The sequence below is a fragment of the Physeter macrocephalus genome, chromosome 14 (genome assembly GCF_002837175.3).
Source record: "Physeter macrocephalus isolate SW-GA chromosome 14, ASM283717v5, whole genome shotgun sequence".
In the NCBI taxonomy this organism is placed as follows: domain Eukaryota; kingdom Metazoa; phylum Chordata; class Mammalia; order Artiodactyla; family Physeteridae; genus Physeter; species Physeter macrocephalus.
In genome coordinates this window covers 7,028,842-7,053,653 of record NC_041227.1, presented here as the reverse complement: position 1 = coordinate 7,053,653, position 24,812 = coordinate 7,028,842, and the positions used below count along the sequence as shown (strand labels likewise).

Below are 24,812 nucleotides of genomic sequence, written 5' to 3'. Positions count from 1 at the left end.
TGAAAAGTTCAGTGTTTTCATGTTGCCTTGTCACAGAAAAGAGTACGGTTATCTATTCTACTCTTCCCTTCATGAATATGTGCTTTTCTAACTCTTGACTATTACAGGTTATACTAACGTGAACATTAAATTACAAACTATGCCAGCACAAATATGTATACAAAGTGTTGGTCCACTTATGTAGACTAGATACATAACCGTGAGCATAATTGCTTGGTTATAGGGCTCACATTAGTTTTTCATTCCTGCATTAAAATTACCCCAGAATTCAGTGGCTTAAAACAATAAACGTTTATTGTAGCATTTCTTTGGGTCAGGAATCTTTGTACAGCTTAGCTGGGTGGCTCTGGCTCAGAATTTCTCACGAGGCTGTAGTCAAGGTTTTGGCTGGAGAGGTGGTCTCATATAAAGTATGGACAGGGGAAGACTCTGATTCCAAGCTTACTCACATGCTTGTTGGCAGGTTTTTGGATTGAGGCCCTTAGTTACTCCCTGGATGTTGGATGGAGATTGCTCTCAGTTTCTTGACATATTGGCCTCCCTATAAGGCAGCTCACAACATGGCAACTGGCTTCCATCAGAGTGAGCAAGGGAGAAAGAGCAAGAGAGAATAAGATAGCTGAGAGCCAGAGTCTTTAAAAATATTTAATTAGACTTTAAATTTTGAAATCGTTGTAGACTCATATGCAGTTGTAAGAGAGATCTCATGCAACTTTTATTCAGTTCCCCTTAATGGCAACATCTTGCAAACTATAATACAATATCAAACCAGGATTTGACATTAATACAGTCAAGATACAGAACACTTCCATCACCACATGTTGCCCTTGATATAATGACGTTCACTTCCCACCCACCCACATCCCCTCCTTAATATCTGGCAACTACAACTCACTTTTCTGTCTCTCTCTATTTTTCTAATTTCAAGAACGTTATGTAAGTGGAATTATATAGTATACAGTGTTTTGGTATTGACTTTTTTTTCATTCAGCATAAGTCTTCAGATATTTATTCAGGGGGGTGGTGTGTAGGAACAGTTTGTTTCTTTTTATTGCTGAGTAGCGTTCTGTGGTATGGGTATACCACACTTTATTTTACCATTCATCCATTGAAGGACATCTGGCTTTGGGTGGGCTGAATAATGATCACTCAGTGATATCCATGTCCTAAACCATGGTAAATGTTACCTTACATGGAAAAAGGGACTTCACAGAGATAATTAAGAATCCTGAGATGAGGAGATTATCCTGGATTTTGGGGGGTAGGACAAATGTAATCAACAGGAGCTTTGTAAGAGAGAAGCAGGAAGGTCAGGATTAGAGGGGGGAGAAAAAAAGGAGCTGCAACAGTGGAAGCAGAGAGAGAAGGAGATGTGATGATAGGAGAGATTGAAGCTATGTGGCCAAGAAATGCAGGCAGCATCAGAAACTGGAAAAAGACTAGGAAATGGATTCTGCCCTAAAGTTTCCAGAAGGAACACAGACCTGCGAATACCTTGATTTTAGGACTCTGACCTCCAGAACTGTGAGACAATATACATTTGTGCGGTTTTAAGCCACAGAGTGTGTCCTAGTTAGTTAGCAGCAGCAACGGGGAACCCATGCAGTTTGTGTCCAGTTCCTGGCTATTGCGACTAAAGCTGCTGTAGACATTTATATTCAGGTTTTGTGTGAACATGATTTTTATTTCTCTAGGATAAATGCCCAGAGATGCACTTGCTAGTTTATATGGTAGTTGCATGTTTAGTCTTTTTAAGAAACCACTTGACTGTTTTCCAGAGTGGCTATATCATTTTGTGTCTACCAGCAGTGTATGAGTGATCCAGTTTCTCCGCATCCTTTCCAGTATTTGGTGGTTAATATTTTTATTTTAGCCATTCTGATAGAAATGTCGTGATATCCCATTGTGGTTTTAATCTGCATTTCTCTGACAGGTAATGATGTCGAACATCTTTTCAAGTGTTTATTTGTTATCTGTATAGCATCCACAGTGAGTTTTTTTGGATCTTTTCCTTATTTAATACTTTTTGAGCTTCTGAGTGTTTTTCTTTTCTTTCTTTCTTTTTTTTTTTTTTTAACTATTGTGTTTTGAGAGTTCTTTTTATATATCCATCACAATTGTTTTTCCCCTAGAGGTAAGGATATTTTTTCTCTGTTATTTCTTTCAAGATTGTTTTCTTTTACGTTTTCTGAATTTTGGTTATAATGTCTCTTCTTATGGATTTCTTTTCATTTTTCCTGATTGGGGTTTGTTCAGCTTCTTGAATCTCTAGGTTAATGCCTTTTACCAAACTGGGGGAATTTTCAGAATGAAGACGCTTATTTCTCTGAGTCCTTTTTCAGTCCTGCCCTCTTTCTCTTCTTCTGTAACTCTGATTACACAAGTTTACCAACCCAACTGTCCCTGGTTCTCTATTTTTTTTCAATATATGTTCTCTCTTTTGTTCAGGCTGGGTAATTTCTATTGTTCTATCTATTGAGTTTGTTAAATTGGTTATTGTATTCTTCCATTTTAAAATTTTCGTTGGGTTTTCTTTATATCTTCTATTTCTTCTCTGGAACTTTCTAATTTGTATGTGTCTCACTCATGCTTTTAGGATGACTACTTTAAAATCTTTGTCAGACAATTTAATTCAACATCACTGTCATCTTGGTGCTAGCATTTATTGATTGCCTTTTTTTTTTTTCATTCAGCTTAAGATTTTCCTGGCTCTTTGTATGATGAGAAATTTTTGATGGAAAGCTGGACATTTTATGTATTGTCTTATGCGACTCTGAATCTTAAACTGTCTGTTTTATCTGGCTACTTCTGACCCTGCTTTACCAGGGAAAGGGATTGGTGACTTATTACAACCATATTGGGGTAGAAGTCCAGGTTGTCCCCAGTGGAATTGGAAGTCCACACTCCCCCCATGGTCTCCACTGACGCTGCATATGGCGTCTTGATACCGCCTGGTGGGAATGAAAGTGTTTGCTGGTGGGGGTAAGGATGAGGCCACTGTTTTTTCTGTGCTATTTGACTATGGTAAAGCTGTTGTTATCTAAAAGTTTTCTGTCTTGCTAGGTTGCCCTTATTCTTGCCTTTTGGCTGGAGAGATCAGGCTTCTTTGTCTGTGCCTATGGAATTTCTGGGTTGCTGGCTCTTCAACTCCAAGTCTGGGAAATATGAGGCAAAAAGAAAACCGAGAGAACTCATTACCATGTTGTTCTGTGGGTCCCGGGGTTCCTAGCTGGTCTGCTTTCTTTTCTCTACCTGTCAGAGTCTTCTTATGTTTATATTATAAATAATACCTTTGGTTTTTAATTGTACTTAGTGGGACATATAGGGAAAAGGAAGTCTACTCCATCTTTCCCGGAAGTGGAAATCCTGCACTTGTTTTGCAACCGAATATTGGAAGTGACATTCTATCACTTTTGCTCTATTCTATTACTTAGAAGTCACAACTTATAGCTCACATCGAAGGGGTAGTTTTACACAATTATACAAGGGCATGAATTTCAGGATGTGAAGGTCACTGAACACAATCACAGGCTCACGTGTGTTCAGCTGAGTGGATACTGCCCATCAGTTTCACCAAAGTTTGTACTAATTTATGTTTTCATTGGCAATATATAAGGGTTTCAGTTAATCCATATCATCCCCATTACTTGGCTTTTTAAAATCTTTTGAAGAATTTAACTCTGCTGATGAATATAGTTGATTCTCTTTGTTATTTTAAGTTGCATTCCCCTGATGTGTTATTAACATCTCTTTATGTTTGTTGTCCATTTGCTTATCTTTTCCCTCTTTTGTGAACTTCCTATTTAAGACTTTTGCTTACGTTCTAGTTCTGTTAGGTTGTTTGTATACACATGTACACACACATATCCTATATGTGAAATTTTTGTCAGTTATATGTCTTGCAAATATTCTTTCCCACTCTGTGGATTTTCTTTTTTTAATTAATAGATTTTACATGTTAGAACAGCTTTAGGTTCACACAAAAATTGAGCAGTTAATACAGAGAGTTCCTGTAAAACTGTATTTCCCACACGCTGTTTCCTCTATTATTAATATATTGTATACTTGTGGTACAGTTGTTACAATGAATGAACAAAGATCGTTACATTAAGTCCATACTTTATATTAGAATTCACTCTTCGTGCTGTACAGTTCTGTGGTGGTTGACATATGCTACGCTAGGTATCCACCATTACAGAATCAGACAGAAAGTTTCACTGACTTGGACTAGACATCTCTGGTGCTCCACCTGTGTCCGTAAAGTTTTGTATTTCCCAGAACATCATATAGCTGAAGTCATACAGTACGAAGCCTTTTCAGATTGGCTTCTTTCATTTACTAATATGCATTTATGATTCCTTCCTGTCGTTTCATGCCTTAATAGCTAATTTCTTTTTAATCACTGAATGACATTCCATTATATGGATTTATGACGGGTTGTTTATCCATTCGCCGCTTGAACAATATCTTGGTTGCGCTGAGTTTTAGGCAATTGTGAATAAACATTTGTGTACAGGTGTTTGTGTGGGCGTACGTTTTCAACTCAATTGAACAAATGCCTAGGGGTGCACTTGCTAGATGATATGGGAAGACTGTGTTTAGCTTTGTAAAAAAAAAATTTAAAAAACCCTGAAAAATTGACTTGAGATATGGCTATACCACTTTGCATTCCAACCAGAAATGAATGAGAGTTCCTGCTGGTCTGAATTTTTGTCAGCATTTGAGATCAGGGTTTTTTTTGCGGTACGCGGGCCTCTCACTCTCGCGGCCTCTCCCATTGCGGAGCACAGGCTCCGGACGCGCAGGCTCAGCGGCCATGGCTCACGGGCCCAGCCGCTCCGCGGCACGTGGGATCTTCCCGGACCAGGGCACGAACCCGTGTCCCCTGCATCGGCAGGCGGACTCTCAACCACTGCGCCACCAGGGAAGCCCGAGATCAGGGTTTTTGCTTTTGGATTTTGATCATTCTTAGACTTGGGTCATGGTATCTCATTGTTGTTTTAATTTGTTGAGCATCTTTTCATATGTGTGTTGGCCACTTGCATGTCTCTTCAAGGGGGTGCCTGTTCAGATCTTTTCCTCATTGTCTGATTGGGTTGTTTGTTTTCTTATTGCTGAGTTTTAAGAGTTCTTCATATATTTTAGACGTAAGTCCTTTATCAGATATGTGTTTTGAAAATATTTTCTACCAGTCTGTGCCTTATCTTTTCATTCTCTAAGCAGTGTCTTTTGCAAAGCAGACATTTTTAATTTTAATGAAGTCCAGCTTATTAACTTTTTCTTTTGGAGATCATGCTTTTAGTGTTAAATCTAAAAACTAGTAAGGTCACCTAGACTTTCTCCTATGTTATCTAGTTGAAATTTAGTTTTGTGTTTTACATTTAGATCTGTTATCTGTCTGCTTTGAGGGTTTTTTGTTTTGTTTTGTTTTGTGAAGGATCTGTGTCTAGATTATTTTCCTTTTAATGTGGATGTCCCAACTGTTCCAACATTATTTTTTGACAAGACTGTCTTTTTCCGTGGAATTGCTTTTGCTTCTTTGTCAAAATCAGTTGACTTTATTTGTTTGGGTATATTTTGGAGCTTTCTATTCCATTCCCTGTCTTAATTACTATAACTTTATGATAAGTCTTGAAATTGAGTAGTGTTCTTCTTCTTCAGTATTGTGTTGGCTCTCAAGTCTTTTGCATCTTCTTATAAACTTTAGAAGCAGTTTATTGCTATCCACAAAATAACTAGCTGGTATTTTGCTTGGATTTGTGTTGAATTATTTATCAACTTGGGAAGAATCGACATTGTGACAATGTTGAAATTTCTTATCCACAAACATGGAATATCTCTCCATTTATTCAGAGCTTTGCTTTCTTTCATCAGAGTGGTATAGTTTTCCTCAAGTAGATCCTATGCATATTTTGTTAGATTTTTATCTAAGTATTTCTTTCTTGGTGTTAATATAAATGGTATTGTGTTATTTATTAATTTCAAATTCCAGTTGTTCATTGCTGTTATATAGGAAAACAATTGACTTTTGTGTATTAACCTTGTATCCTGCAACCTTTCTATAATTGCTCATTTTTTCCATAAATTGCTTTTGTGGACTTCAGGATTTTCCTCATAGATAATGTCTTCTAGTTTCCAGCTTTGTTTCTATCCTATTCTTGGGTTTCCTTAAGAACTTCTATTTAAATTGAGGTGGAAACAGATCATAGTTATGATAATACCCCTAAATTTTTTGTTGATGTACAATATTTTAAAAGTTACAGGTGTACAATATAGTGATTCACAATTTGTGAAGATTATACACCATTTATAGTTATTATAAAATAAAGGATGGGGAGGCTACAGGAGCCTGGAATTTGTTTAATTGTCCTTCCCCCAATAAGATAAGGCTGCAATGAAGTAGTTTCCTTTGAGGGCAGGACTTAAGTTATGGAGCTCTGGAGATATTTCAAAATGGTTACTTTTCCCCTCCCCTTACCTGAGTAAAGCATGGGCATTGTTCTGTGGTCTGTACCATTGGTGGGACTCCTGGAGGTAAAACATGTGAAAGGTGGGGACCCTCCTAAGACTGGGCCTCCAGACCAGCCTACATTCACCCGCAGTAATTTTTCAATTACCTTTTAAGTGTTCCTGCCAACAGCTGTATCTGTGGCCTCTGTTCCTGGTAAACTGTGATTCTCTGTATTCACCTGTCTCACCAAGTTTTTGGGTGGCACTTTGCCTTGTGACTTCAATTATCTGATGGATGTAAGAAAAGTTGTTGATTTCCATTCTGTCCCGGCTTTTTTCTTGTAATAAGGATGGAGATGATGACTTCCAAGCTCTTTACATGTCAGTGCTGAAACTGTGGCTTGCTTTTTCAGTCTTTTGTCTCTGAGAAACAGATGCTTCCAATTTTAATGTAATGCAGCTTATTGGCTTTTTCCTTTATCCTTACTTTTTATGTTCTAATAAGTTCATGAGTATATTTTCCCCAGGTTATTTTCTAGCAAACGTCTTGATTTTAACTTTCACATTTATATCTATAATCCTCCTGGAATAATATCTGTGTAGGAATGAGGTAAAGATGCAAAATATTCTTTTATTTCCATATAGATAATCTGATTTTTACATGTTGATTTCTTGGGAAAAAACCCACTTTTTCATACTACTCCAGATTGCTGCTTTTGTCCATACATGTATGTGTTTGTTTTTGGACTCTCTTTCCCATTGTTCTATTTGTCTGTTTTTAAGCTGGAACCACACTTTCATAATAAGTGGTGCTTTAGAGTAAGCCCGTAATATGGTAGTATAAATTCTCTAGCTTTCTTATAACTTTTCAAGATTATATTGAATACTTTTGACCCTTTGCATTTCTCTATAAATGTTAGAATCAGCTTATAACTTTCTCCAAAAAAGACATGCTAGAATTTTTATTGGGATTGCAGAGAACATTATACATAAATTCTAATTTACATTTGTAAGGATTAACAAGGATATTGCACCGTGTGAAGATGAAATTCGAGATTGGTAAATTTAAAATAGCAGTAAACACATGAAATTCTAGGTTAGGATTACAAAACATCAAATCAATGAAGTAGAAAATAAACTTAAGAAGGTAAAAGACAAAAAGATAAAACATAATGAAATAATGAAAGGGAAAAAGTGATATATGAGAATGGATCCAAGAGTTACAAAATATATTGAAATTTCTTATTAAAAAATCAGAGTTGATGGAGAAGAATTATGGAATAAAAGAAGCAGAGAAAGAAAGGCTTTCCTAAACCACTTGAAGGATTCAGTGGGCAGTAAATAAGTCTATAAGTGATTTTTTTAATGTAATAAATAAGAATAATTTTGAAAATACCAAATTTCTACCCCATCCTTTGCAGGAATCCTTGAATTTTTTTAAAAAATATCATATTATAAAATAAAAGGAAACTTCAATAGATCCACAAAAATAAGCATTCTGTAGGTCACCTTTACTAGCCATAATATGTAATGAAAATTTAAAAATAAATGGACTAGCCAACCATAAAGAAAACAAAATTCTCCTCAACAATCCTTGGGTTTAAGAGTAAGTCATTAATAAAATAATCAGCTATTAGGAAAACTAATGATAATACAAACAACAAATATATATTAAAGTGTTGAGTGTAGTAAAAATTGTGGTCATAGGAGAATTTATAACAAACATTTCTATTGCTATACAAGTAACAATTTAAATAAACAGACTAACAATAATAAAGATGCCAAGAAAAGCATGAAGAAATAATGAAGAAATTTAAAATTAGAATGTAATAATGTTGTCCATACGTTAAAAAAAATTAATACATGAGAAAAAGAGATAAAAGTGAATAAATGGTTAGATATGCTGATGGAAATGATAATTTTTAAATATATGATAAAACAGTTTAGCATAGTATAAAATTATGATTAAATATCTGTAAATCTCTCTGTAAAGAAAAGTAAAAACATCAGTGAAAAGATTCTTTTTCTTAAATGACTTATCCCTAGAATTAAAAGAAATGACTCAAAGTATTAGAAAATGTAATGGACACTTACGCAAGATATTTAAGTTATCAAACTTCAACTATTCTTCAGGACCAAATGATTTTATAGTGACATTTTAAAGTCTTTCAAGGATCACATAACTCACATAAGATCATCTAAGACATAAATGAAGGGGAAATTTTTGTGTGTGTGAGACTGAATCAGATTAAGTAATTCAGTTGAATTTACATGTAATGTCCCAAATAAAATATTATATATAAAACATTAAAATTGTTCAGTAACAAACTTGTAACGTAGGGCTTAGAAGGTGTTATTCAAAGCAGAGTTTTGTTTCTAATTCAGATGTGATGGAATTTTAAATATTAAGCTTATTAGCAGAACTTTAGTACTTTTAGGAAAACTGGATGCATAGATTGTGTAAATTATTAAATGTAAGAGTGGTGATACCCAATTAATTTTATTCCTCTGATGTCGAACTGTTGTCATCACCAGTCCCTTCTGGATTTAACTTTCTATAATCCAAATGCTCCTTGGTTTCTTCTTGAGTACGGTTAGTTAAATAATTGACCAAATGATCATTCAACTAACTTTCAAGGACTACTTCCCTGGCTTTGCTAACGGGGAGAGTACACTTCTTCCTTCATATCGTTGGCTCTGCAAGGACTGATTTTTCACGTTCTCCTTGACCCTTGGTTCAGGGCCCTCTCACCTATACACGTATGGATAACCCCCAGTCCCACTCCTCTCCACACAGGGCAGATCCAGGCTTTGTGGGAGCCGAACCTTGGACATTTTGTTATCCCTCTTTAAGAAAAAGAGCACAAAAGTATAATCTTAGGCACAAGAGTGAACATTTATTTATCGTGATAAAATAAATCACATTGAGTTATAATTGTAAAAAGCAGACAAATATTACAGACGTCCCAAATAGCTTTGGCTTGTATTACACTGGGTTTCCCAGAAACAGACATCAAGATTAGGTTTTTCCTCTAAGTGATTTAAATAAGGAATTCCCTCTAGGGAAGAGGAAGAGGCAAAGGATATGTGCGATTTCAGGCAAAGTCCCCAGAGGAGAGCTGCCCTGATCTCATATGTATCCTGGCCAGATACAGAGGGATCTGGGTTTCCATTCCAAGCCAGTCATGAATAGATTGAATTCCCAGCCCAGACACTTCTAACTCTCCACACCGAATGAAAGCAATGCACAAAATGGTAAAATGGGATCTGAAGAGATCAGGGGAAATGTTGACGTGATCTGCTCCTTGACCCCCTGTATTGTAAGTGTTGTTTCTCTTCCATTACCCCACTTTTTTTTTGCCAGGAATCATTAATACTGTAAAAATTTTCTCATCTCTGTATCATAAGATGGCACAGTTGTAGGGAGAGCTGTTCCTCAAAGCCATTCATATATTTTGATGACTTAGCAATGCTTTAACCATATGGGTATGTAGCTGCAAATCAAATACATATATCCCCCCAAAACCAAACAAAACGCATTCCCAACTACACTTCCACTTAGCAGGGATCCCAAAGATAAAGCAACTTCAGATCTACATTACACAAGTGGAAATGTGATGAAGGGAAGACAGAATACAAAACAGTGGGAATCTTCATAGACTTTAGTTAAAAGAGCTTACAAATTTTATGAAAACATATGACCATGCGCATGCTTTTCCAGGACCCCTCCCAGATTCTTGGAAGGAGCCCATGAAAGTGGGAGAGTCCCGAAGCTTAACTTTTATTAGCTTCACCATAAATCCAACCATGATTTAAAGCTACTTTTTATGGACCACCCTGGGAAAATTTTTTTAACTTATAATGGAGACCAAAGAGTTTTATTTGGCTGCTGTGAAATCAACACAGTGTTTGAAGCAAAGTGTGAAAAAGAAAGAAAAGACAAGTGTGAGAGAGAGCACACTCCCCACGCTAGACACTCAGTTCTCCTGACTCCCAAGGACTAATTCATGAAAATCATTTTGTGCCCTTATAACTGACAATGACCAAAATTCAAGAGCTCTTGCTTTGCCTGTTGGGTTCTCTCAACTCAACTTTACATATGATATATCCAAAAGTCAATTTTTTTCTGACCTGATGTTTAAGGCACATCTTTAGTTTGTTTCTATTATTATATTATATCCTGTTATATGACAACCTCAGCTCTCTTCTGATGAAGGTGTGACTCAGGCCTGAACTAGAAAACATTCTTATGCAACCCTCCTGCTTAAGAACAAGCATTGCAGTTACTGATAGGAACTAGATGGTGTTTTTATCATACACTATGACCACAATCTGATGTCTAGACCTCTGACTACCCACCCAATAGCTCCTAAAATGACTTTTTGCAATTTCCCAACCTGGGTAAATAGAACTCATTCTTCAGAACTTAATTTATTTGCACTTCCCCCCTGGGAAGCCTTCCCTGATTCTTTAGGTGAAGTAAACACCATGTAGACTAACACATCACCCATTCTTTGATTGTCTCTTCATGTCTACAAGTTGAGGTCCTTGAATCCAAGACTGCATTTTACTTAATTCTGTCTTCTGCACTGAGCACAGCACTGGATACAAAGTAAGATCTCAAAATGTTTAGGAAGTGATTGATGGATTAATTCAGGTGTTCTCAACTGGTGGAGATTTTACCCTCGCCCCCGCCCCGGGAACCTGTGGCAGCATCTGAAGACCTTTAGGGTTGTTAGAACAGGCGTCAAGTGGGTAGAGGCCAAAGATATTGCTAAATAACCTACAATGTGCAGGACAAGTCCCCAGACAAAATATTAATAGTGTGGAGGCTGAGAAACATTGGGCTAACTGAATGAATGAATGTTCTCCATACTTCAGCAATAAATCTAATGTGTTTTTCATGCGATAAGAAGAAATGTGAAATGTAGCTTTAATACACAGCTTTTTGTTCCTAAACTCTTCATTTTTTCTTTATGAAAGAAAACTCAGAGTAATTCCATAATTTGGGAATTTTAGAATATTCAGCATGGTAAATGTCTTCATATCATTTAAAGTAAACTGAAGCATAAAGGAGACAGTGGCAGTATTTGCAGAAATCTTTTTTATCCACATTGTCTGATGTGTTAGAATTGAGGACACCAGTATTTGTTGAAAAAAACCATTGTGCCTTATTTTAATAAATTCACAAATAATGCTGCCTATATTCATTTTCTACAGATCAATACAAAATTGAACTCTAACCAGTCACTCATGAAAAGAAGTGTGCACTGCACAGACTTTGCATTAAATCTGTTACATGGCCACGTAGTCCTAGAGAGTCTCTTTATTTTGGTTCATGTCTGTTCCTTTGCTTTGGACTCATTTAATATGTGCTCCTTGCTAATTGGTCTTCTAGTGTGTTTAGTAACTCATGTCTGCTTGTAGGTAATGTTGACTTGAAATAAATAGACTGCCAGGGACATCCCTGGCAGTCCAGTTGTTAAAGACTCCATGCTTCCAGTGCAGGGTGCCCAGGTTAGATCCCTGGTGGGGGAACTAAGACCCCACATGCGGCCGGCATGGCCAAAAAAATAAATAAATAAATAGACTGCCAGATATTTCTCCAGCAAACATGCATTTATTTGGAATCTGCAGAGAATTGCAATTTCCAGGGTCTGCAACCATGAAGAGCCATGTGTAAGGTCCCCTTAGGCAAGGGAAGGAGAATGCTTTTATAGAGAGGAACAGGAAGTTGGGAGGGTATAGTGAGCAAAGAGTTCATGGCTTTTCATTAGCTGAGCCTTTGCCAGGAAAGAAGAGGAGTCTTTTATCTTCCTGTTGGGCTCTGCTATCGTCACAGAGCATGAGACCTCCCCCTTTTGGTCTTCCAACTCTATTTAATTGAGGTTTCTGTTTATTAATTCTTTTATAGAAGGCAAAGGGAAAGTCTTGAATTAATGAAAATTCAGTGCCTCCCAACAAAGTTTTCTGGTTAAAATTGCAAATACAGAAAGAAATTTCGCACAAAGTGCATCTAATGTAGTTAAAATTAGCTACCAAGTTCAAGTCACATTACGGAATAGATTAATTAGAGTCCAGTGCTTGCCTTAGTTCATGTTGTTATTAATTACCTATGGGTACTTCCACAACTGTTTTTTAGAACTAATTGAATTTTTTAAAAAACATTCTTGGAACACAAAGCAGTTTCTTTTCAAAGAACATGAAAAAAAAAAAACCCCAAAACTCAAGAGACTTTACTTAGAGACAGTCATAAAAGAATACATGCCAGTTTTGTAACCAAGAAGAAAAATGGCCATGGATATGTCTCTAGGACAGCAAACATAATGTGTGTGTGTGTGTGTGTGTGTGTGTGTATCTTCTGAACTGACAGAAGGAAAAAAAGGAAGGAAGGAAGGAAGATATAATGAATGTAAATAAAATATATATGTGTATATACAAATAAATATTCTGGAGAACACACACACCCTATAAGCACACACTCATAAGCAGTTTATTCTCTTGATCATTATGCTGATACATGCTCATTGTCAAAATTTTAAAAATGCAGAAGAATACAATACAAAATAGCAAATGGCACATGATACTAATATAACTACTGGGCAAAAAGCATTGTTGACCATGTGTTATATTTCCTTAGTATTTATTTTATGAACCTATTTCTGCAATAAAAAGCATATATGCATTTGTATATTTATTTTGTATCATAAGAAGTATTCTCCGCATATAATTTATTATCCTGCCTTTTTCCACTTAGGATATTATGAGCAATTGGTCAATTCATTAAATTTTCTTTTAACATAATTTTTACTGGATACCTAATGTTAAATACTATGGCTAGGTTGTAGTACAATGCTTTCATTGGAAATTTAGCTTTTTTTTTTCACTTTTTATCATTTCAATCAGCAATTACAATTGAACATAAAATTTCTTTATAGGTAAATTCATTTTGAAACTGAGATCATACTAAATTTTATTATAATGATTTTTACTTGAATTCATTATATTATATACATTATAACAATTCATAAAACATAATTTAAAAATTGTCATTTGATGGCCACATAATATTTCATGATGTGAATGTGCAAAGTTTACATTAAATTTTTATATATTAGAAAATTTATAGTGTTTCAAATTTATTAATAATATAAATAAGTTAAATATGGGCAATATTATATGTGAACCTTTGTATATTTCTATGATTATTGTCTTAGGTCAGAGTTCAACAGTGGATATCATTGGCTAAAGGTACAATCATCAATAACACTGTATGTTGGATAATTTCCCACTAACTGGGATTTTTTTTCAATGCTCAGCATTAACAATAAAAACACTGATCTGTATTATTGCAAACACTACATTTAATTCTAATAATAAATTGACAGTTAGATAGACAAAATATAATGTTGTGTTTACATTCATTTCTTTGATTACAAATGAGATTTGACCTGTTTTCAACTTTAGAAAACGTTTTTTTGTTGTTTTTTGTTGTCATTGGCCTAACCATGTCCTAAACTACTTTTACTGGTGGAGAACTTATTCTTAAATATTTCTGAAAATCTTGGATTTTATTTGTTTCCTTTAATATATTAAGAGTTTTCTTCCCAGAGTGATCAGGGTGTTATTTATTTACCCTGTTTTACTTTTTCCTTCTCTTTACTCACCTATGGACAAAGAACACTTTTGTCCAGACTCGTTTGTGAACAAAGTGATTGGATTACCCTTGATTCAATTCACTGTCTACTGTGCAGGGTTACAAAACAGTTCAAAGAACTTTGGTACATTATAATTTCTGCTGCAGTAGCCAAGCAACGAATGAGCAGAGTAGCATCTAGAGTGAGTAATAGTGTTCCTGCTTCAAGTCATTCTTCTTAACAGAAATTTCAAATACTAGGCTGTCTGAGGAGCAGCTAGACAAACAGCATTCAAAAGGTGGTATGGAATTTCTTTATCTCTACAGTCATGGTGATGTGCCCCCTTTGGAAATAATTGTCAACACCTGCAAGAGGTACATCTAGATCTGTTGTGTGCTGGAGTAAAATTTTCACCAGATTCCCTCAACCCTTTAACATTTTGAAGTGGGACAAATGGGTGCCTCTAATACAAGAGTTCAAAATTCCGGTCACCATAGAAGGTACAGAGGAAAATTAAAAGTCGTCATAGAATTAAAATGTTTTTTAATGCGCTGCTTATCAAAGATTCACATAAGTCCATACTAGTCTGTGAAATGTTTCTCACCAGCCTGAGATGAGAAAAGGCTAGAAATTGAGAATAAGCATTTAGACAATTTAATAACTATTTGACTACCCTAAGGTATTACTGTGAATGTCAAATGTAAACTTAAGGCTGTAATTATCATATAATTTTGTCTGAAAATTAAACCATGAACCAAAACATCTTATTTTTTTCTATTATAACAATTACGTATGCTATATCTTGATGTTAGTGATATTTCACAAAGTAAACTCCCTATCAAATTGTTCTATTATTATACACTGTAAAAATGTGGTTCCTATTATCCATTAACCTATTTTAAAAGGTGACTTTTTCCTGATAATAATTATCATAGAATAATGAAAATCTCCTTACGTAGATATGTAGTAAGTCCTCAGTAGCACTACTTCAGAATTTCCTAGAAGGCGAAGACGGCAGACAGTTGTGTTTCTTTAATCTCCTGTGGTTCTCTGGAAGATGGTGTCATCAGAGTGGGGTAGGTGAGGGGACCAGGGGACCAGGGTGGAGGGCAGTGCCTGGTGTCCTACTTGGTGCCAACTTTGGATTTCTGAGCAAATAGCCGGCACTGGAGAGGTGCAAAGCATCTGCCTACCATCATTGGGCTGGCAAATCTGTTCTTTTTCAAATAACAGAGCTTATTTCAGGGTCAGCTGCAAGTCATTTTGTCTTTCAGCTCCATAAGTTAAATAAACTAATAAAAATCCCTCCAGGATTCTGGTAATGCATTGACTGTCAATCATAGTTTTTGGTGTCATCGTTTCCTATGGCTGCAAAGGTTTTGTAAGATGAAATTGGGAGGAGTGATAGACTGCTGGCCAAAGACAATCAGAAGTCATAAAGCTCCTCTTTGCCTTTCAAATGTTACATGATATATATTTTTTTGATTAGAGAATATTTCATTTTTGGTATAATGAATTATCCTGATTTTTCCTTGTGATTCTTTATGTTGTTTTTGTGGAAGTCAGATAATACTGCTTTAGAGCTTCTAAAATATCAAGACTACACTTATTTTGGTGCTTAATATATCTATGTTTCAAACGTCCGTTTTGTCTTTATTTGGTTAAGAACTGACATGAAACTGTATGAGTCTTTTTTCCAAAATTTATTTAACTTCTCTGCAATATATGGAATAAGCATTTACTTCCAACTAATCTGTGAGGCTAAATTTATTATTTCTCAGATTCTTGTGTCTTTCTGAGCTTAAGTTCCTATGAGCTGTTACTATTTCCCTTACACCACACTGTCTTGTTTACTATACTTTGTAACACACGTTGTTAACACAGGGAAGTTAGCTTGATCTTAGTATCATTCTTTTTCACAGTTTCCTTGAATATGCTTGCTCATTTACTCTGTTAAATTTATGAGTTACCTCAACAAGTTAAAAGAATATTCCACCCATTTTTTATTGGATCACATTAAGCCCAACATGGATTTAGAAAGAATCATCAGTTTTGCAACATTTAGTCTTTACATTCAGGACTATGATATATTTTTCCATTTATTCAAATTTTCTTTAATGACCCTCAGTAAAGTTTTATGATTTCTTCAAAGCAATATGGTAATTACTTGTTGTAGTTATTCCTAGGAATTGGTTGTATTTTCTTGCTATCTTACATAGAGTCCAAATATTTTCTCCAGAAGGTTTTTGATTTAAGTATGTGGTATACATGAGAATACATTTATTTTTCCATTTACATGAATGATGAGTGAGAGACCTAAATTGTGTTGAGAATATTGCAGTTGGAATAGTTTGAAGAAGTTCCTGACTAAAGTGTTGATTCTGGGCAGCACCCAAACGATAGAAGCCTCCTTCAACGCATTGGATGAAAATAGCTACCCTTGAATGCATCACAGAGACAATGATGTCTCATTAGTATATATCGTTATTTAAAATGTATTTCTAGTTAAACACTTTTGACTTCACTTATGTTTTTTATGCAGACAGTGTCCAAAAGGGAATATATTTATACTCGTATGTTGAATCTATGCATTATAAAAAAAAGGATCAAAATTTCCTGGAATCAGGTAAATGTAGAACATCCTTGTTTAAGGATGCCACACTGAAGTTTCTGAATTTATCTCAAGTTTCTTTCTTATTAGCTCATGTTGAATAACTGAACCTCTGAATCTAGGGTATGTGATGCCAAAAAGGACCTTTGTAGACTAGGCTTTTCAATGTATTGTCTTTTTGTCTTGGAAATCTCAAAGCAGCAGCACTATGTGTGGGAAGTTACCTATGAGAATTTTAATTATAGATGATTCCCAAGGAGATAACTATCAATTGTATGTGAGTATCTCAGTATTTACTCTAAAATGATAATAATGCACCTTAAGTTTCAGTATAATAGGATAGGATGCTGTAAATTCATCTAACGCTTGTCAAGAGACTTGTGGCATCTTTAAAATCGCAGATCTTAATGAAGGCTTTGTCAGGACCCAAGCCAAGTAAATTTGTTTCAAGTATAAAAGAGAATTACATTTCCTTTTGTCCCTGTATAGTCAGGCTAAAGACAAAAGGAGAATTAACTTGGGAAGTTAATTACTTGATGCTGCATTTGAACAAAAATCCAAGCCATGTTGGCCTAAATACTTTTTTGGTAACCATTTTAGAACATTAGGCTAATCATAGGCAAAGTGAAAACTCAAATTTAAAATTAGTGTTAAAATAAATTATTGCATCAAGGAATTGAATTCTTTGTGTTCAAAGCAGATTCCTAACCTAAAAACATACTATTTTAATATAAACAATAAAAAATTTACTTTAGGGAAACCATCCTGAAGATAGAACTCCAGTGTTTTTTATCATTATACTTTCTTTATTCTCCTGCAAGAGCTGGCCAGATTCATCTTGAAGAAGGGACAGGGGCATGATCTACTCTTTTCTCATCTTCCTCTGCTACTGCTTTTAGATGCTATTCTGCTATGTTGTGATAAAGAGGAAGAGAAAATGACAGAAGCTTCCTCAGTCTCTTCCCTGCGTTGGCTGTTCTAGCTTCAAGGACCAGTCCACACAGCTCTTTGTGCTTTATTCATCTGTTATAGGATGTGTCCCCCCAAGATGTATGTTGAAGTCCTTACCTTTATTAACTCAGAATGTGAACCTATTTAGAAATAGGGTATTAAGAGAGGTAATCAAGGTAAAATAAAATCATTAGGGTAGTCCCTAATCCAACATGATAGGTGACCTTATAAAAATTTGAACACAGAGACAGGCACAGAGGGCAGATGATGTGAAGACACAGGGAGGATGCTGCGTGCCAGGGAAGGCAGGCGTTGAAATGATGCATCTACAAGCTAAGGGATGAAAAAATTTGTCAGCAAATCGCCGGAAGTTAGAAGAGGGCCATGGAACAGATTCTTTCTCACAGCCTGCAGAGGGAACCAACCCTTTGGATACCTTGATATTGGGACTCTGGCCTCCAGAACTGTGAGAAAATAAGTTTCTGTTGTTTAAGCCACACAGTCTGTGTGGCAACCCCAGAAAACTAATACACCATCCAAATGCTGGTTCTCTTGCAGGGTAGGTCTTCGGAAAGCCCTGCAAAATTTTTCATCCTGCTTGTCTGTAGCATAAGCTATCTGGGCCTGAGTTTGACCTCTTCCATTATTTTCTAATCCCCTCACGGGACAGCTCCTATCTTCTGGAATCTTTTGTCTGGTTGATGGCCCTATTGGTAGGGTATCAGAAAGGAGGCTGAAGCCCAAGTACCCTCCCTCAGTCAGTGTTTACTCATCCCTTGGGAAATTCATATAACCTGGAGAATATAGGTTATTCTACTGGTAAGCATATATTCCAAGCGGGAGGTAAAATGCCAGCGCTCCATTCTTGCAGCCATTCTTGATCCCTGAAAGTGATTATTTTGAACCACCTCTCCACTGGAAGGGTCAGTGGTTCTTTCTTCCACCTCAGGAGGGTGTAAGGGCAGCCTCTACTTGAGAGGACGCCATCTTCAAAGAGTTGTAAACCTCCGTGCGTTCCTCAGTCCCCTTGTATTGACTTGGGACTGCAGGATTGAGGTCAGCGGCCGGGCCAGCTTTGCTCTTGCATCCTCACAGAGCCACCTGCGAGGTGTCTGACAACAACCTCTGGAAGGTGTTTGAACTGAGAGTACATGGTACATGGTTCTGTGCGCCCCCGTTTTTAGCTACAGTCCTAAAAGAGCGAGACAAATGCCACTCAGCATCTTGTTATGTGATTCTGCTATTAAATTTAAATACTTTCTTCCCTTCACTCTGTGTCCTCCTGTCTCTTTTGAACATACCTTGATTGTACCTGAAACTATAAAAGCACTATTCAGAAATCTTGTAAGTAATCGGTCATTTGGTGGTCTGTGTTGTCCTTGAGGTTGAAGAGATACTTAAAACAGTGGAAAATCAAGCAAATTACTTCAGTTGCTTTACCTCTTTCTGACCTCTAAACATTGGTGTGTTATTCATTGGTACTGTTCTCCCAATGTTTCTGAATCTCTGTCTTCTGGATACATGATGCTCTTGTACTCACTTGACCCTTTGAAGTCTATCAGGGCCGTGTGACTTGCTTTGGCCAATGAAATGTGACCCTGTCACTTGTGGGTGGAAGGTGTAAGAGTCAGTTCGTAATCTTCTTTTTTTTTTTTTTGGCTACATTGGGTCTTTGTTGCGGTGCGTGGGCTTCTCATTGTGGTGGCTTCTCTTGTTGTGAAGCACAGGCTCTAGGCGTGCGTGCTTCAGTAGTTGCGGCACACGGGCTCAGTAGCTGTGGCTTGTGGGCTTAGTTGCTCTGCAGTATGTGGGATCTTCCCGGACCAGGGCTCGAACCCGTGTCTCCTGCATTGGCAGGCAGATTCGCAACCACTGCACCACCAGAGAAGCCCAGTAGGTAATCTTCTGCCTTAACTTTTTCTCTCTCTGCCGTGATATCTGGAAATCTCAAGATGGATTGATGGTGGATGCTCTGTTGGCTTGGGTCCTGGAGTAATGGGGCTGCTGAAATAATGTCCAGCTTGTTAGCAAAGGAGTGTAGTGGGACCAAGAAAGAAGTCTGTTCTTTTCAGACATTGAAGTTTTGTAGGCATTTGCTACCATGATAGAAACTGGCCTATTCTATAACTGTTGTCTGTTAGAACAGAAACCTCCCCTCTTTTCTCTGTAAACTCACTTCTTGAGTCATTTCATCTAGGCCAGTGATTCTGAATCCAATCCACATACCTCGACTTTTCCCTTGTACTCCTGGAACACGTAACCAACCTCTATTCCCTTAAATGCTAATAGTGTCACAACTTAGCCAAAAACAAATTCTTGATTGCATGCTCCCCAGCTTGCTTATCCCCAGCAATCTCCATTTGATGACTGTACTGCCATCTGCCCAATTATCCAATCACTCTATCAACACATAGTGTTGAGTCTATTTTCAAAAATATACCCCATTTCCACATACTTCTCACTAACACCAGCACTAGCACCCAGTCTAAGCCGCCATCATCGCATAACTGGACTTCCAAAATTACCTGCTAAATAGCCTCCCTGTTCAAGTCTACCCCCTATTTGCTACACAGCAACTAATTCAATTAATCATTTCTTTAAAATATAAATCTGATTATGTCACTTCCACTCCACCATCTTCCAATGGATTCTCATGAAACTAAGAATAAAATGCAAAGTCCTTTCAGTGATGTACAAGGACTTACAGAATATGGCTGCATTTTCTGCCACTTTTTCCCTTATTCACCGTGTTACAAGCACCCTGACCCATACTCTTCTCCAAACATGTCAAGTACATTCCTGCCTCAGCACCTTTGCATTTCTTGTTCCCTGAACCTGAAGCATCCTTTCTGATAGTCTTATGTCTTAGTGCCTCACTTCATTTTGCTCTCATCTCAAATATCAACTATTTGAAAGACCTTCTCTCACCATTCAATATAAATTATGTCCTTCAACTATCTATCGTTTTAGCCTGATGTATTAGTTGCACAACCGTCACCTGACATTGTTGACATTATCGACATATAATATGTTGATTTTTAAAAACATTTTCTCGTGTTCCATGTCCCTGTAAGCTTTATGAAGTCATGACCTCTGTCTTCATTATTTACCTGTATATCTCCAGTGCCAAGAATGGTACCAACTCAATAAATAAGCACTCAATAAATATCTGATTAGTGACTAATTAATGAATAAGAGGGTTAATAGATGGTGAAGAAGATAAACATAATTATTTTCCCTCACCAGAACTCACAATGTAATAAAACATATAAGCAGATAATTATAATCAACTATATAACTAGATATATTTTTAGATATTAAATTAGCACATTTTTTTATTCCAAATAATCTTTGTTTTCCCAAAGCTAACTCCCACTGAAACAATGGCACTAGTCATTTCAGCCTAAAAGTAAAAAGTGGGTATACTTGCTCAGCTTTGATCATCAAGTTTTTATTATTGTGAACACCAACACATAGTATATGAGAGAATAATATACAGCTCAATGAATTACTGAAAGACAAATACTCTTGTAACTATAACCAAAGTCATGAAATAGGAAAAATTTACTATTTTCTCCAATTATATGACTACTTAAAGCAATTTAAGATTCGATTTTTTAGTAGTATGTTTCCTATAGGGTATATCCCGTTATGGATATATAGACAACTTGCTTGGTTTTACAGACAGTTGAAGAAAGAACAGAGTCCAGGGCCACTAGAAGGTGAGGAGAGAATCTCAGAAAGGAGAGATCCAGAGAGGACAGACCTCAAACTCTGTGTATAAATTCTCCCCAAATCTCTGGCTAATCCTTGAACCACACACACACAAGAAGAATACATAAAGATAAAATAATTAAAGTGAAATTTAAGCTACTTCCTCAGAGACAGAGTTTGCAATTTGACTTCTACTAGTTTAATTCTCTGTTAAAGCAAAACATCCACACCCTTTCAAGGAATATAGCAAAGTCCAGAGTCTGACAGTGTGCTACGTGCAGTTTAAAATTGCTTGACATACAGAGAACTGGGGAAATAAAGACTTTCTACTGAGATCAACCCTAAGCTGACCCAGAGGTGGTTTTTTTGGAAAGGAGAATTAAAGCTATTACAGCTTTGTTTAACAGAAGAAAGTAAAATATACTGGTGACAAATGAAAAAATAGGAAATATTAGCAGAGAAACAAAGCTATAAAAAACAACCCTGTGGAAATTCTAAAACTGAAAAATACAATACCTGAAATAAAAAATTAATTGGATTGGCTTAACAGTAGAATGGAGATGAAAAGGGAAAGAAACACTGAATTTGAAATAGTATTCCATAAATATGAATTTGAAAATAGTTAAAGTTTTCCACATCCTCAGTAAGACTTAATGCTGCTTTATTTATTTATTTTTTAATTTTAGCTATTCTTGGAGGTATATGAACGTATCTTAATGTGGCTTTAATTTATAGTTCCCTAATGGCTAATGATGTTGAAAAGAAATTTTCCTGTGCTTATTTGCCATCCATATATTCTCCATGATGAAGGGTATGTTCCAGTCTTGTGCCCATTTCCTAACTGGATTGTTTGCTTTCTTACTTTTGATTTGGAGTTTATATTCTGGATACAAGTCCCTTGTTGTATTTCGTATCATCCTCAGTAGGAAATCTGGTCTGAATTAGTGAATGTACAATTTGGAAGCAAAAGTGTGCCTCTATCTCTTTAAGGGGGATCTTGCTTGTGGAATATCCAGGTTGATAGTTATTTTCTTCCCACACTTTAAAAATATCATGCCAAATAGTGTAAAGCTTTAAATTACAATTACTAACCGTAGCAAACCAATATCTTCATCCTATATGTATGTGTGTATACACACACACACACACACATATATATATAATATATATAATATCTGTAATTTTTTGCAAAAGAAGTTCAGGGTTTTTGTATTAAGTGCCAGAATTCTGAAAAGTGAAGTGACATTCTCCCTGATTTATTTATTTCTAAGAAATTAGTGATTAGATTTATCACTAATTTCTTCTCCTTTTGCACAACTCAAATTTCTCAGGAAAGGCTTCCTTAAGCCTAAACTAGGCACTACTTGCTAAATATTCCATTTATAACTCTTGAGGAATGGGAGGATTAAAATTTTTAAACTATGACTAGACATTCTAAAAAGCTACAGTACTCCTTAATTTCCTGAACTGATCGATTTTGCTTGATTTCTTCACCTGATGCATTTTGCTCTTGAAAAGCCACTTGCCATCTTGTATTTGCTTCTTCTCTCTACCTTCCTTGGTCCTCTGAGATCATACCTCCCAATAAATCCTTTAGCCTGGAAGTGTTGATTCAGCCTATTTTTCTACAGAACTGAGCTAATAAAATTGGCAAGTGGATTTCTGATGAAGAATATTGTTTTGCTGCAGTTGATAAGGATATAATCAAAAGCTATATGCTACTTGGCTTCAGACTGCCCCTGAATTAACATGTGTGCCCTTTTCTTCACCTTCTTATGCCTTCTCACTTAAGACTCTCATGCTCAGAGTAAAGTAGTGAGTTCTTTAAAAGGAGTGGTGAAGAAAAGGCAGGCTCAGGATACCACCTCAAGGTCCTTGGAGCACTCTGTCCTTGGACCCTCACAGAGTAGCTGCTCTCCATACATATGTAGGAGGCAGATGTTTCCCCACCACTCCTTGTTGTCTGTGCATTATTTACCATTGATGAGAACTCTGCACTTTTCCTTTATGGAGCATATCAGGTCACTGCTTTTGATTCCCTTTTGTTTTCAGAGGGCATTTAAAATAAAGCTCAATATTCAGGCTGAATGTTGATGCTTTAGGAGAGGAAAGCAGTATGCTCAAATACAGCCAGCTTTTTATGAAATGAAAGTTCACTGCTAGGGAATTAAGTAATCTTATTTTATAGCCCTTTTATTCTGTTTCTCTTAAGAGACAGAGTGCCTTATTAGTTTATCGTATTACCGGAGATCTAACATATATTTAAAATTGTGTTGTTAGAGCTCTAGTTCATTTCAACAAGTATTGGTCAGTCACTTTTATCTGCCCCATGTTACTATACATTCAAACCGAGGAGGATACAAATGTAATCTGTGATGTAAAACCTATTCTCAAATGGCTTACCATGGAAGAATTGGGGGAAGACCTGGTGATACACATGAAACAATCAGGTAACACAAAACTGAGTACAGAAAAAAATGGCAAAAGAAACCTGCACTGTTTTTTATAAATGAACAAAGCACACCATGAGTGCTACCTGGCAGTCACAATGGGAAGAGATCTTTGAGGGCTGTGAATTATGGTAGACTTCCCTGAGGAATAATAATAATAAACTATTGCCTACAAGGGGAAAGATATAGGATGGGTCTTAGAAAATAAATTAGAATATTGGAAAATACATCCATAATTTTCATTTGGATTATTATACCTGCATTTTTGGCAAATGATAACAGTATATCAAGCTTACGTATATAGTGGTTTAAGCAAACAGGAAGTTATTTTTAGGACCTAATAATAAGTCTAGAGAAAGTCAATCTAGGATTGGTGCAATAACTCCACAATATTATCAGTGTCCCAAGATCCTTCTGTCTTTCTCCTTAACGTGTGGTTTGCATCTGCTTTTCTTTGATCAACCTCTCAAGATGGCTGCTACAACTCCAGCCTCATATTTCAGTTGTTGTGGATGTTGTATGCTCTGCTTAGCTCCCCCTTCCGGATGGGAGGGCTGGAGTGCAGCAGACCTACAGCTGTCAGCTGACAGTCCCCTTCAGGAGCTGTCTCAGCTCAAAGTCACGCCCACTATCTGAGGTGGTACTCATCCAATAACCATTGACACAGAGCTCAGTCCTTTCGTGCAACATTTTTTTTGTTGTTGGCCGTGGCTTGCGAGATCTTAGTTCCCTGACCAGGGATTGAACCTGGGCCCTCAGCAGTGACAGCACAGAGTCCTAACCACTGGACAACCAGGGAATTCTCCAACATGGAATGATTCTGAAGGGTCATCTAGTCTTCAGAGCTCCTTGTAGCTTTGTCTGATTCTTCTGTTGACACCCCCTTGCAGCTACTCTTCCTCCTTTGCCCAGTCCTGCTTCCTTCCCTTCCTTCTACACATTTGGAGCCTATGAGAACTCCTAACAATATTTCTGCGTGTTCATCTCTGTTTCAGAGTC

At 36.5% G+C, this 24,812-nt stretch overlaps 1 non-coding gene across 1 annotated transcript; it reads right to left on the bottom strand.

Annotated features, from left to right (window-relative positions):
* Positions 1-24,539: 24,539 nt before the first annotated feature.
* Positions 24,540-24,612, bottom strand: TRNAD-GUC (transfer RNA aspartic acid (anticodon GUC)). The gene has a single exon. It is a non-coding gene; the product is annotated as a tRNA-Asp (tRNA).
* Between the last annotated feature and the right edge of the window lie 200 nt (positions 24,613-24,812).